Genomic DNA, 15,194 nt, shown 5'->3' with positions numbered 1-15,194 from the left:
GATCTCTTAATCTAATTAATAATTTAGTATAAGAAAAATCTTGTTACAAATTGAAACGGAGTAATAATCAGATCCAATACATAAATGGTAGTAGAATAGATAGAGATAGGAGAGAAACACAAAGCGTTGTAATTATATATTATTTTCCTTTCCATCAACATAATAATAACATCAAGAATTCACATGCATATCCGAACCGAACCCCTAATACAAAAGATATGATGAATGCATTGAAATATAACAAGAAATTAATTATAGTACCTCTGACAGAGAAAATGCATGCTAGTGTTCGTTTTCCTATGGAACAGAGACTACAACCATTACTGTACCCCCAAAAAAGAAAAAAAAAAAAAGCCTCTCAGTTGGTTAATTAATTAATTAATTTCTGGAACTGGAAGCTTTTTTCTGATGAGAGAATGAGGTTGATCCAACACTGAGATCAAGAGTGGTGCTAGGATCATCATTGGTGTTGTTGTTGTTGTTAGCCTTTGAAAGCTTCTGCTTGAGTTCAGAGAGCAGTGCTTGATTCTCTTGGTTGAGAAGTTGTGCTTTCTTCCTTAGCCTCTCATTCTCTTTCATAATATGACAGTTCTGGTAGTACAAATCTGAATTCACTCTTTCCATTGCTATATCCAAAAACAACAAACAATACACTGCTATTAAGGTTGGTATTGGTATCTCAATAAATAATAGTTAGGAGGACTAGTAACTGGCTATCTGCAAAAATAATGCTATGCTAGCTACCATTATATTAATAATAATGGACCCCATTTAGATATGACACAAACTTTTTTCTTTTTTCTTTTTATTTTAATGTTCTGTCAATATAAACATTTTTTACACAAATCTTCATGCTCATAAAAATACTTAACTCAACTATTTATTCATTTAAAAGTGTTACAAATAAAATAAAATACATATATGATTGACATTAATCTTTAACCTATTAAGTATAAGGATGACTAACGGTTTATAATTTTTATACAAAAATATTATATATACACAAAATCAATTACTGAATCCATCATTATATATTTTTGTTTAAATATATGTATTATTTAATTTATTTTTAATATTTATTTTATATTTTTACATAAATACTACATCAGTAACTGATTATTTATATATATTTAGCATGATTGATTTTTAAAATAACCATCTTATGTATGTATATTCTAAAAATCAACCATTAAATTAATCATTTATATATAAAATATATGTTGAAATACAAATTATACATTAAAATGAGTTAAATACAAAATATATTTTTCTAAAATACACTCCTTTTTAAAATTAACCACCTAGGTATAAAAAATTTCATTATTTTCGAAACTAACCATTCATGTTTTAAAAATGATTATTTTTATTGATATAAAAGTGAATTAATATAGGTGGATAAAAAGTTAGCGGTAGCAATGATAATTCAGCTATTGAGCATAAAATACGGACTAGTATTTTTTTTATACATGTTCACAAATCTCCACCTCATCGAGAAGAACACAGATGTGAGTATGATTGAAAACAAGAAAAGAAGAGAGCTCGTGGGATTAGAAGAAAAAGGGTGGCAATGCAATCATTATAAAAAATAAAATAGTAGTAGCATGGTAATAATAATAAGATTGGAAAAAATCTAAAAGGGGGTGAACGACAATTATATATATGTATACTGTACAAGCTTCCTTGCGGAATATGTTGTTGCTTTATGAAATAGCTTTGGTGGATATAATTATGACGCCTAATTGAAGAAGCCAATGGAAACAGTTAAAGGCAAATGGAAGGTAGAGCGAGAGGTCTTTTTGGACCACCATCTCAAATAATATTAACACCATATGGGTTGTCCTCACTAATGAACAGGGGTTGGAGTATTAACATTTGTGCCAAATCTTCACTCATTTGAAAGCAATGGGAAAAAAATGGTTTCTTTCGGCTGACCCAAGAGAGAAGAAAAGGATAAAGGGGACACATAAAAGAGACAAGCTTCATAGGAAGATCTTCTATGTGTTTGTATGTCTACGTAATAAACAAAGTTCATGCTCTTAGGCATGTTGTATTATATAATATAACCATATTGGAGGAGTTTAAATTTTATAATCACATAGTTGTTTATTATCATGGCGAAAAGTTGTTAAGAGTAACAATAATAATATGTGTATATAACATTATCTTAGATAGTAGCTAGAGCAAGACAAAGAAAACATTCTCTTTTTTAGCACTAATTAATTGGAGTAATAAGTAATGGGAAGACAAAATGTTACGGAATCCACATAGACAGAAAGGTTTGAAATTAATATTCCAAAGCTAAACATTCCTTCTACACACAAGAAAATCTAAAGCCTATATATGCATCAAATAGTGACCACTTAGATAAAAGAAACAGAGACAGAAAGAGCAACTTGCAACAACCTCAAATGGGGTCTCAAACAACGTTGTGATCATGAAGAAAATAAAAAAATGCGAGAGAAGATAAAAGACAGAAACAAAGGTGGCATATATATTGGGGAAAGAAAAGAGTTCACCTTGTTAAGGAATTGGAAGCTAGATAATGAAGAGCAGCTTGAGCAATGGAGAAAACAAATTTGAGTATGAGATCAATAGAAGGAAGATGATGAGTCTTAAAAATGCAAGTGTTTATTTATAGAAAAAAAATCCAGATAATTAAGGTGAAGAAGAAGAAGAAGAAGAAAGAGAGGGAAGATGGGGTGGGGAGAGGTGTCCCTCCTCTGTCTGACACAACAATCATGCATGTGTAAGCATAGAAGGCGGCTCGTTAGGAGCCTAAAAAAGATTTCATGTTTTTGTTTCTATGATGACTGCTTATGGTTTATGGCGTCATATGAATCATTATTTCTCAAGGCCTACTATTATTTTATCAGCTGCAATGGAAATTTGAACCAGTTTAGTACTATATTAGAACACAGCAATAACTTTGTTTCTTGAATAATTTTAAATTTAATTGTTTTAAAAATTGACAATTCCCCTCAGCCCAAAATAGTTGCATTTCTGATATAAATGAAATTATATTTTTCATTTTTTTAAGATATATTTATTTACGGTCACAGAATATTGAGATTAAGATATAAAAACATAAAATTTTGCTAAACAAATAAGACATAGATATAGTGATATATACATTATATTCTAAATTACTAAATTAGTATATTTTATATTTTTTAATAAAAAAATAAAAATATTAATAAAAGACATAATTTTTTTATTTTTTATTATTTTTATCAATTTTTTATAGTTATATTTTTTATTATTATATTTTTTTATAAATATTATGTAAAAAAATAAAAAAACTAAACTTTTATAATTTATTTTTTTATATTTAATTATCATCAAATAAAATATATAAATATTAATTTTATATTTCTGTCTTTTATATTTTAATTTCAATATCTTGAGCTTGTATTGGGAGAACCACTCACACTTTCTTGCTCTCATAATAGGCTGTTGAGAGGGGGAAGGGGCAAATGTGGAAATTAAAAAGATGAGGCATAATGGACATATTAGAGGGACAATAATGGGTCGTGACCCCTAGAGAGTTTTGGAAAATGATGGTGGGCTAGGCCATCCAAAGATTTGCAATGATTGTTTGGATTGGGTCTGAAGCCACCATCAGTGTTATACTGTTATTTCAGGAAACACCTCCTTCTCTTCCCTTCCCCCCTACCCTAACCATGCCTCACCTTACTCTCTCTCCTCCCATCATCAATTACTCTTTTGTTTTTATTTATGCTGCGGTTCTTCTATTTTGAGGCCCTTCATGATTCTCACTTTTGTTTTGCAATATTCATGTGCTGTGCTGTGTTGGCAATAATCATTCTCATTGTCGTAAAACTATTATTAATTTATTAATATTCCTTTTCTTCAAAACATGTAGGTTTTCTTACATTGAGACTTGAGTCTTGAAAAAAGAAAAACGCTGCTACTTGCCTCTTCTCTTCTCTCCACCTCATACTCTCATAACACTACTGCTGGTAGGTACCTCATTTTTTTATTTTTTATGTTTTATTTTTAACATCATTACTTAGTGGAGTGTAAAATTTAATTTACCTCTTCAGTTATGTGCTTGTTTACTAGTCATGTGTTAGTAGAAGGATAATTTTGATTAAATAAAAAAATATTTCAAAGACAATTAAAAAACCAATACAAAGTAACTAAAAAATATCTTATCTTATATTGAGTAATATTAAATATAATAAATATGTAATTATAAGATATTTTTAAGTAATGTTAAATACAAAGTAAAACAATTAGGTTATAAGATATTCTAAATACGATACTCTTTTACATAATTAATAATTTAAAAAATTTAAAAATAATATTATCTAATACAAAATCATTTAAAAAGAAAAAATAAGATTAAATTTAAATATAAATATTTATGTACTCAAATTTTAAATATAATATTCTTTTACATAATTAATAATTTAAAAGTTACAAAAGTTATTTTATTCTATGCAAAGCAGTTTAAAAAAATGAGTTAATAAAATATTTATGAGACTTTTCTAAAATATTTATGAGCTATTAAAAATAAACCGAAGAATATCGTATAAAATTTAAATTGTTTTACATTTATTTTATATAAAATAATTATTCATTTTGCAACGTTACAACTAAATCGAATTAATTATATATATATATATATGGGGGAGTAGGAATTTCTTTGTAGTAAGAATGTTCTTATTAACAATAGACTAACTCTAATCCATATGAATATTGGTATATGTTTATAAATAGAGAAAATTTTATTCCCCTCTTCTGCGATATGCTAAAATGACATTCCTCTTCCCTCTATTTTATAAATGTACATTCTCCTCCCTTCTAACTTTTAAAAAATCTCCTCTTTAATCTATTTTAAATTTTTTGTGTTAACTAATATTAACTTTATCTATTTTTTAAGAAAAAATAAATTATTTTTTGAAAAAATACCCAATAGCAAAAATTTTATTTTTTATCATTAAATTTTGCTTATCAAAATATCCTTTTAATAAATTATTTTTTATTGATTGAATTGTATTTTAATTAAAATACTTTTAAAAAATTAATAATTAAATTAATTTTTTCTAAGATACCTATCTTTCAATAATTTTTTAATTATTAAATTATGATTTTACTAAAATTTTTGTTAACAATTATTTTTATATTTTACTATTAATTTTTTGATATCAATATATATTATTTTAACATTAAATAAAAAAATCTTACCACTGTTAATATATATAACAATTAATATATATTGATATCAAAAAATAATCTTACTAAAATTTTTTATTTAATGTTAAAATAATATATATATATATATATATATATATATATATATAGAAAATTAATAATAAAATATAAAAAAATTGTTAACGAAAATTTTGGTAAAATTATAATTTAATAATTAAAAACTTATTGAAGGGTATTTTAGAAAAAAGATTATATAATTATTAAATTTAAAAAAAAATACAATTTAATCAATAAAAGAATAATTTATTAAAAGATATTTTGATAGGCAAAATTTAATGATAAAAAATAAAATTTTTACTAATAGGTATTTTTTTAAAAAATAATTTATTTTTTTTTTAAAATAGATAAAATTAACATTAGTTAACACAAAAGGTTTAAAATGGACTAAAGAGGAGGTTTTTTAAAAATTAGAAGGGAGGGGAATGTACATTTATAAAATAGAGGGGAGGGGAGTGTCATTTTAGCATCTCGCAGGAGAGGGGAGTGTAATTTTCTCTTATAAATATTTATGTTTTCTTTGTAAACATTTAAAGTTAATTTTCAAATCTGGAAGTACAAGTTGTTTTTTCTTATCATTTATAAGGTAGTAGCAGTATCGTTGTTGGGACAGTAAAACTATTTTGGTTGGTTTCCTATAAATGATAAGAACAAAACACTAAGAGTTTCTGGTGGCTATGGATCTGAAAAATTAGGTATTCCTTAAAAAAAATAGAGTTAAAATCCAGTATTCATTGACTGAGTGGTGGCCTATTGTTAATTGGCATATTCCTACGAAACTAAAGGAGGACAATCATATCAGTAAGTTTTAAAAATGTATTTTTTCGCAACCTCTCTCGTCGTTTTACACAGTTCTTTTTCATCCCACACAAAATCCACCGTTGTTTCTGAGAAAATAACTCGTCCTGAGGAACTCTCTCCAAAACATAACATCTTCGAAGAAGAAGTATGCTTCGAAGATATCAATCAGGCTATAGACAACTGAAAAATACCAAACATTTTTCAGGATGAACTCTACGTTCTTGAAGAAACCAAGCGTGCCGGCAAATCTGATTATATTATCGAAACTGCCGATAATAATATTCCTCTTGGACCAGAGTCCGGTGAGAAATTTCACCTTTTAAACAAACAATCTATCCAAGAACATATTCGTAAATATAAATATCTTCATATAGGATGTGTTTAGGTTGCAGTTAAACCACTCATTAGAGAAGGTTTAAATGCTTCCATTCTTATGTTTCTAAGAGACGTTAGGCATAACAACTTCCATGATTCCCTTATAGGAACTGTTGAAACAAGCCTAGGACACGGTTCGGTCTATTTCAATTGCTTCCCCAACAAAACAGTGAGTTTGTTAGATCGAAATATCTTAGACTTACTCTTTCTCAATATCTGACTTCATGGCCTTGACATGAAGGAAGGATCCATTCCTGTAGCCTTAATCTATAGGATTCAATACAAAGTCATGAACACTTGTAACTCCATAGTCTTTTTAAAAACAACCGACCGTAAGACAATTCTTTTTTTCACAGATATGACTAAAGCAAACTTTACTATACCTGGGATGAAATTGATCTCCCTGAATCTTGGGCTATAGAGCATGCCATACCTACTCTACCTAGACAAGCCCCCCAATTACAAGAAATTAAATAAGATGAAACTGGAAAGGTAGAAATCTTCTTTGATAGAAGAAATTCTTTTTCCTCGAGGTCTGAAGCCGGATCTACTTACAGATCTGACTTCGCCTCAGCAAGGAGGTCTTTTTCTATAAGATCTCATTCCTCTCTTCCTAATTCACAAATTAGGATGGCCAACCCGAAAATCAACCTTACAGGGTTACAAATAAACTCTAGTATTGCTAGACCTGTTTACTAAAAAGAAGAGGATATAGATGAACAGTCTATTCAATCTCCAACATATTTCTCCTTAAATGATGATGTCCATGTTAGTTGAAGATTTGTCATAGATAGGGAAGCCTTGCGAAGGAACGTCAACCCTGAAGAATGAAAACTTCAGAAAAGATGGTACTTGCGAACCTTTAAGGCACATCAAATTTTATATTTTCGGAAACAATATTATCACTTCCTCAATCAAGCCAAGATGCACATTCCTTCTTTGAATGGTTCCATGTTTACAGCATAAAAAATAATATAGACTATCCTTTTAAAGCAGATATTAGTACATCTCATTCTGCGAACATTATTTCCACCTGAAAAATCCAGGAGGGGAAATTGGTTAAGTCAGAATTTCCCCCAATAGGAAAGTTCATCCTTACAAATAACCTGGATACTAAACAAACTCCTGTCATGGCCTCACCCTTTAAAACAAAAAATTTAGACGAACCCATTGGGCCTAAAGATATCAAGAATATCATGGAACAAGCCAACTATACCAACAAATATCTCCAAACTTTAGGCCAAAAGCTTAGCTCCCCAAGTGTCAGTACCCATGAATCCCCTAAACCTTTAGAAAAGCCTCTGTTTAAACCTTTTAAGATAAACTAAAAGATTAGACAAAACTTCAAATCTTCTATTTTCAAATAAGAGTCAGGTACTTCTGATCTTGTACACAAAATAGATCATCTTCTCAGTCAAATGACCATCCTTGACACTCCTCAAACCACTGAATCATTCACAAGAGTTACTAGGCAATCAGCTAAAACATCCATTAATGTTCTCCATAAAGAGTCGCAAGACTCAGACAATAGTTCAGATTCACCCAGAATCAACCCTATCATGACCAACTCCATTACAAAATGGAAAGGTCTTACTAAACCTTATTAACACTATCATCTCCAAACTACTGCTCCTGACCTAGCTTTGGAAGACAGAGAGCTAGGCTTCAACAGCTTCAATATGAACAACGTCTATGAATGGAACATAGATGGAAAAATAGAGTATAACATCATGCATATGTTACAACATATGACAATGGTATGTACGACCTACCAAAATGCCCATGAAAGTTCCGAAGAAGCAATAGCAAATGTTATTGTGTCAGAATTTTCAGGGCAACTTAAAAGATGGTGGGATAATTATCTCACAACTGATGAAAAATATGCTATCCTATCAGCCGTTAAAACCAATGATAATGGCGAACCCATTCTTAATGAGAATGGAGAAACCATCCTGATGCTGTTAGCACCTTGATCTTTACTATAGCAAACTATTTCATAGGAGATCCATCTTTGTGGAAAGATCGGTCTGCTGAACTTCTATCCAATCTTAAGTGAAAATTTCTGTCCAATTTTAAGTGGTATAAAGATACCTTCTTAACTAAAGTCTTCACCAGAGTCTTCACCAGAGAAGATAGCCAATAGTCGTTCTGGAAAGAAAAGTTCTTAGCCAGACTCCCAAAATTACTGGGAGATAAAGTTAGGGACAAAATCAGAAGTTTAACTCTGGATGAAATTATTCCATATGATTCTTTGAGTTATGGCCAATTAATTTCTTATGTCCAAAAGTTGCCTTAAAAATTTGTCAAGATGACAAAATTTAGAGCCAAATAGCATGTGAAAAGGTCCAAAACAAAAAATATCTAGGTTCCTTCTGTGAATAGTTTGGCCTACCCTCCTGTAGTAAGAAAAGGACAAAACAGCCTTACCAAACAAAACCGATGGCCCGATCAAAACCTACAACAATGGAAACCCAAGAAATATTACAAGCCTCCTCCTAGACAAAGGAAAGACAAAGATAAGGAACCTCACAAAAACCAGATTATCTGCTTTAATTGTAAAAAATCAGGTCATATCAGTAAGTACTGTAGGCTTAAGAAGAAGATCAACAATCTCAACTTTGACCCTCATATTGAGGAGTAGATTAATAACCTCCTCATCGAAAGCTCCAAAGAAGAATCTGAACATGAATTTTCTGAGGACTTAAACAATATCCAGCATGATGATGATATATCCTCATCATCTGATGAATATTTTGAGCTTAATGTCATCACAAAAGAACAAGAGCTTCTTTTTGATGCCATAAATGCTATCTCAAACCCTGAACAAAGAAAATACTATCTTCAAAAGTTCAAACAAACTTTAGAAACCAAAAATAAATCCAAAACCCTGGTTATAAAAAACAAGTACGATGTCAAACCTATTTTCAAAAAATAAGTTTCTAAACATGTTACTATTCAAGACCTTCAAAATGAAATTAATATTCTCAAGAAAGATATTCATCTCATTAAACAACAACAACAATAGCACTAGAATTATTTATCTCATATTCTGGAGGAAGATTCTGATAATACTGAGGAAGAACCTCAGAATGATCAAAATCTTTAAAATTAAAATTTTCAAAATGAAGAGGATGACCAAATTGTCCAACTCTCAAAGGATGATCAAGAAGATGAGATAGCAGAAATTCTGCGGTTAGTCAGTCAATTAACTGTCATGATACTCTATATCAATATTCGAATTGTCATCCAGGACTTTGTTTTGGAAACTGTAGCTTTGTTTGATACAGGTGCAGATCAAAATTATATTTTGGAAGGATTAATCCCAACAAAATATTTCGAAAAAACTACAGAGTACCTTAGTACAGCTAACGGCGACCATTTACAAATGAAGTACAAGCTTTCTGAGGCTGTTATAAAAAATGGTCTTCTACGGATAAAAACACCCTTCTTCCTTGTCCAAGATTTAAGAAATCAGGTCATTTTGGGGTCACCCTTTATTAGAACTCTTTTTCTGTTGATGATGTCATACGATGGTATTACTACCTACATAGGAGGAACTCCAACAACTTTCTAATTTGTTTCAACCCCCGTTCATAGGACCCTTAACCTACTCCAATTCAAAACTAATCAAATCAACTTCTTAAAAGAATAGGTCTCCTTCAAAACCCTTGAAACCCAGTTACAATAGCCTGAAATCCAACAAAAGGTTAAATCCCTTCTTCAACAAATACAAGAAACAATATGTTTAGATTTGCCTCACGCATTCTAAAATAGAATACAACATGTTGTGGATCTTCCTTATGAAAAGGATTTTAAATAAAGTCAGATTTTAACAAAAGCCAGACCCATACAAATGAATGAACAACTTCTCCAATATTGTGAAAAAGAGATTACAGACCTCTTGCACAAAAAGCTTATCAGGCCCAGTAAAAATTCATGGTCTTGTTCAACTTTCTATGTCAACAAACAAGCCGAATTGGAAAGAGGCACCCCTAGGCTAGTTATTAATTATAAACCTCTAAACAAAGCTCTCCAGTGGATTAGGTATCATATCCCAAACAAAAAAGATCTGTTAAATAGGCTAAACTCAGCAAGCATTTTTTCAAAATTTGACATGAAATTTGGGTACTGGCAAATCCAGATTAATGAGGCTGATAGATACAAAACGACATTCACAGTACCTTTTGGTCGGTATGAATGGAATGTGATGCCTTTTGTCTTAAAAAATTCCCCACCCGAATTCTAAAAAATCATGAATGACATTTTCAATCATTTTTCTGACTTTGCCATCGTCTATATAGACGACGTGCTAATTTTTTCGCAATCCTTGCATGATCATTTTAAACATGTGAAAACTTTTATGAACACTATCAGGCATAATGGTCTAGCAATTTCTAAATCAAAGATTAGTTTATTTCAAACTAAAATCTATTTTCTTGGTCACATGATTCACCAGAGAACAATTACACCCATAGAAAGGGCTATCCAATTTGCGGATAAATTTTCTGATCACATTTTGGAAAAGAATCAACTCCAAAGGTTCCTTGGCTACATAAATTATGTAGCAGATTTTATTCCAAATCTAAGCACCCTTATCAAACCTCTCCATGAGCGTCTAGGGAAAAAAACCCCTCTTTAGACAGATACTCATACAAGGATTGTCAAATAACTCAAACTCAGTGTCAAGGAACTCTCTTGTCTTTACCTTCCTGTTCCACAGGCTTTTAAAATTGTTGAGACGGATACTTCAGATCTAGGTTATGGTAGCATCTTAAAACAAAAACTTAATAATAAAGAGTGTATCATTGTATTTATATCTAAGCATTGGAGTACCTCCCAACAAAATTATTCGACCATAAAGAAAGAAGTTTTAGCAATTGTTTTATGTATTTCAAAATTTCAATCTGATTTATTAAACCAAAAATTTCTGGTCAGGGTAGATTGTAAGTCTGCCAAAGATATTTTACAAAAAGATATAAAAAATCTTGCATCCAAACACATTTTTGCTCGCTGGAAAGTAATTTTAAGCATTTTTTATTTCGAAATTGAGTACATTCAAGGAATCTCAAACTCTCTCCCTAATTACCTTACCCATGAATATTTGCAGGGAAAGCCGCCACATGCTTAAAAAGACAACATTAGCCTCTATAAGAGGCAGAGGCATCCGCCTAGCCCTACCAGAGCCAAGTAAAAAATTAGGGACAAGCACTCCAACTGGGTCATCCACCCAACAACCTACCCCAATAACCCAAGAGCCAACTGAATCATCTACTCAGATCACAAAAAATATAGTTGAGTCATCTACTCAACCTCCAAGTAGCCAAACAGCAAAGCAAACAAAGGCAGACTATGCTCTCCCAATCCAAACTTTGTTGGCCTTACAAGATGTAGGTCTCTCAAAACTTCACAAAAAATCTTTGGCTGATATATGTGATAGCTCAGATGATGATGAAATTGACCTAACAAATTTTTTGTCACAAGTAGCAGTCCAAAAAATTATATGTAATGACCCAAAAGGTAAAGCAATTACCCAAACAAAATTACCCCAATCGATTCAGACCTAGCCCCCAAATATCCAACCAAAACCACAATCCACATACATTTCAAAAAATAAATTCTCATCTGTCCTCTTACTGAAATTCGAATTCTGGAAAAAATCACTTTTTAAGGTAATCCTAAAGTCTTCTACAAGGATTCCATTTTAGACCAACAGCTATAAACAAAATCAGACAGTTTTATGAATTCATACTAGTGGATTCAAATTCAGTCTCGGTAAAACACTACAAAGACCACAAAGACGCCACCAACATAACCCATTCAACCATTCAAATATTAAAAGTGCTCACCTGTACCCAATTTGAAAAAAACTCACCCAATACGATATTCTTATTGGTTACAAAATAATCAGAACAGACATTCCTGGCTCATCTACTTCAAGAAAAATACCAATTATCATTTTTCAAATTGGTTTATCTAATGGTGGGATTATTTTAGCCCATTACCAGAGATCTTGCCCCCACCTGCCGATGAGGAGTTCAAAATTTTGCACCAAAAAATTTGACCAACAAGAAACAAGCATCCCTGCGGATCTTAAATTTTTTTTTACATTTTCACTGGCTTGAGTATTCTCATGGCAATACAGGTATGACAACAGGAGCACCCAAAAGCAACACCAATGCTTCATATATATATATATATATATATATATAGTGAATATTATGGTGCCTAAAATGTGGTATTTACTATAAAAAGTAAGTTAAACAAAATTTAGACACATACTTATAAGTACAATAGAATTGGCATATATATATATATATATATATATATATAGACACACACGTAACTACATGGTAAAATGAAGTTGATGGATTCGATTTATCACTTCATGTCTTTGCATGTAATTAAAACTTCTTCGTTCGATTTACCAATGACCAAATCTATGGAGTAAATCAAAACAACCTAATTCTATTTACATGGATCGAAATGCTCATAAATCGAAACTATACCTATTTCGATTTGTCTTTATTTCTATTAATTCAAATCAAACTTATTCAATTTAGTACGAGAGAAGCTAATTAAATTGAATTTGGTCAATTCGATTTATATAAATTTATACTTAGAGACATATACGTAACGTTTTTTGATTTGAGATTATTGTGTAATATTGGTAGCTCATTAATTTATTTAGATTTTTTTAATCCTAATTATAATCTTATATTAAATTAAATAATTTCTTAAATTATTATTGTCTCGCTAGTATTTTACCTTAAAAGAATGTTAGTGGAAGATCTCTTTTCAACCGTGTTTGACAATTTCAAAGGATTGAAATATGATTTCACATGTTATAAAATTTAGAATCTAAATTGTACATGACTCAAAATTGGAAGGTGTTATTTTGTTTATGACTTTCGGATGCCCATGACTCGGGTTTTTTTTTTTTTTTTTTTCGTTACTCACTTCTGGAAGGTTTTATTTTTAATTTTTTGGATGAATATTTATAGTATGTTTAAAAAATTTTAATGGTATAGAATTAAATTAAATTCTAATGTTTAGAATGAATAAGTAAAATTTTGTAATTGAATTGAATTTCAGTATTTAGAATGTTTATCAAATGAATTAAAATTTTATAATAGACAATTTTATCTTTTATTAATATAACATCATATTTAAATAATAAATATATTTATTTATTAAATTATATAAAATAATTAAAAGAATATATTTTTTAACTAAAATTTTTTCAACTAAAATTTGTTCATCTCTTTTAAAAAAAAAAATTAGACTAATCTAAAAATATTAATTTTAAAAAATATTATTATTAATTAAAAATTAAATAATTTTTCATGGTTGATTCTAACGATAAACTAATAATAAAAAACAAATATGAACTATAAAGAATTAACTTGTTGAGTGGTGTAACACCCTACCATACAGAGTCTTATTTTTAAGTTATAAGAGAGAGGTGGCGAGGTATTACGACCCCTAAATGTAAAATTTAGTATATATAGTATTGTGAAAAATGTTTTTAACTAGGAGCCTTTAAAGAATAGGGGATAAAACAAAACCGTTAAATTGAAAAGCGCAACACTCCGATCGATAACGCAACGAAACAGATAAAAGATAGACTAACGCGAACACATAAACAAGAGAGAGCCAAAGGTACGAATATCAAAACTCAAGACTCGGTTTGCGAAGATAACCGATCCGAGCATAGAAGTATACTTATATAAATATAAACATAGAGTAAGAAACCCAAGAGAAACCCCAAGGACAAGCTAAGAAAACCTGTTCTCCGAAACAACCTCTAAGAGGAGTCAAACAGTATATATATACATTTATTTAGTGGAGATAGTAACTATCTACATAAAACCAAAATAAAGTCCTGAGAACCAAGGATCTTTGCTAACCCAGAAGTCTCTAGCATGCCTCAGCGAGAAGTCTCACGTCCTGCATCTGAAAACCACAAAATCCGCATAGGTGAGAATCAGAGGTTCTCAGTATGGTAACAGTACCCACATCTCTAACATATAATGTCCTGGGAAAGCTAAAGGCAATCCTAGAACTTCCAACAGATAAATCAAAGATTATAAATAGACTAAACCATAAATGGCAACTGGCTAAAGATCTTCAGTCTAACTATCACTTCCCTTTCCAAATTCTTCAGACCTCCCAATCACCAGCAGTAATATAATATGGGAAACACAATTATATCAGACAAGGAGATATACAAATAGGAAACAGATACGACATTTAGACAATTAGCAGGTAATATGCAGTTTATTAGGTAATTCCAATCAATTCACATAATATGCATATGATGTATGCCTGTCCTAATGGCTGATGAGTCTCATCTGTCGGTTATAAAGCCAACCCGACAAGTCCTGGTAGCTAACCATTGGACTGTCCCTCTGTCGTGCATCCGCAACTCGAGTTATTCACAACATAATTCATAATTCATATCCAACACCATCACTGTGTATATTCATAGGGGCGAGCTCATCCGGAACTTTCACAGTGTCCGGTCACACTTACAACATAGGGTCAGCAGAGTATTGAGTCTCCACCTGGAGCACAAGGTGGCTAGCCACAACTTTTTCCCAGGGAAACTCGTATCTCAGATAGTGGAAGTGCAACATTCACATTTCATTCAATACGCATATATGCAATCATACTCAGCCAAAATTCACAATAGCTCAGCCATAATTTGGCAATATCTCAGCCATTCAGCTAATAACACAATCCATAACCAGCCAATTCATTAACAATTATAGCCTTTCGGCTCA

At 30.7% G+C, this 15,194-nt stretch overlaps 1 pseudogene across 2 annotated transcripts; it reads right to left on the bottom strand.

Annotated features, from left to right (window-relative positions):
• Nucleotides 1–273: 273 nt before the first annotated feature.
• Nucleotides 274–2,631, bottom strand: LOC148561906 (protein LITTLE ZIPPER 4 pseudogene; annotated as a pseudogene). 2 transcript variants are annotated; one of them, XR_015886170.1, is made up of 2 exons: nucleotides 2,517–2,631; nucleotides 274–626 (listed from the first exon to the last, which is right to left on the bottom strand). The product of XR_015886170.1 is annotated as a protein LITTLE ZIPPER 4 pseudogene, transcript variant X1 (transcript). The 2 variants fall into 2 exon arrangements; XR_015886171.1 differs by lacking the exon at nucleotides 2,517–2,631 and having other exon boundaries at nucleotides 274–721.
• Nucleotides 2,632–15,194: the final 12,563 nt, after the last annotated feature.

The sequence above is a fragment of the Arachis ipaensis genome, chromosome B6 (assembly GCF_059453495.1).
Source record: "Arachis ipaensis isolate K30076 ecotype BB chromosome B6, ASM5945349v1, whole genome shotgun sequence".
NCBI classification, from domain to species: Eukaryota; Viridiplantae; Streptophyta; class Magnoliopsida; order Fabales; family Fabaceae; genus Arachis; species Arachis ipaensis.
Note: the sequence above shows the minus strand (reverse complement) of the source record. Positions and strands in the feature narration are given on the sequence as shown.